This window comes from Orycteropus afer, unplaced genomic scaffold (assembly GCF_000298275.1).
Source record: "Orycteropus afer afer isolate SDZICR_OR568_19922 unplaced genomic scaffold, OryAfe1.0 scaffold00075, whole genome shotgun sequence".
NCBI classification, from domain to species: Eukaryota; Metazoa; Chordata; class Mammalia; order Tubulidentata; family Orycteropodidae; genus Orycteropus; species Orycteropus afer.
In genome coordinates, this window is record NW_006921662.1 from 10,196,442 (window position 1) to 10,197,171 (window position 730).

General features: G+C 35.2%; 1 protein-coding gene across 1 annotated transcript in view; it reads right to left on the bottom strand.

Moving 5' to 3' along the window:
• Positions 1 to 730, bottom strand: part of KDM5B (lysine demethylase 5B) — a 140,335-nt gene that overhangs the window by 91,476 nt on the left and 48,129 nt on the right. The gene's annotated exons all lie outside the window — the stretch shown is intronic.

The following is a 730-nucleotide window of genomic DNA, read 5'->3' on the forward strand; positions in this document are numbered from 1 at the left end:
CCTTCCTTCCGAGGAGTGGCTGGTGGGTTTGAACCGCCAGCCTTCTGGTTAGCAGTCAAGTGCTTTAGCCACTATGCTACCAGAGCTCCTATAAGATAATATAATCACAAATAAAAATTGAAAGAAACTATTCTTTTTTTTTCCTTATTAATATGGAACACTGTCTTCAATTCCATAGCTAGTATTCAAATGTATATATGAATTTTCTATTGGGAGACCAAAAAGTATGTGTGACAGGGGAAATAAATAATTGAGCTGAATCAGTTTTATTTAGTTGATGATCAGAAATTCAGATGCCCTATCTGTAGTTCCTGACTCCCACTAGTCTTAACAGCTCCATGATCTATGGTGCTTAGTTTGTAAGGCTTTGGAAACTTAAAGTAAAATCAAACTCAGCTTTTTAGAATATATATGAAGAAGTTTATTATTGCGTTTCAAATTACAATTTAAAAAGCACACCTGATGTGCTTGTTTCACATTTAATGGTATCACATGCTGACTCCAATTTTAACCTTTACTTGAGAAACTGGGATTTGGACATGATTACTATCATCACCTATCATCCTAGTGAGACAGAGCAATCCCTTAAGACATTTAGAAGACACGGTGATGCAAGACTGAGGTCTCTGTTTTATTGTACCAGTACATCACCACTCATCTTCCCTAAGCTCTAGTTTATTCTTCTGCAGTTAATTCATTCATTGAGCACCACTTTATAAAAAAAAAAAAA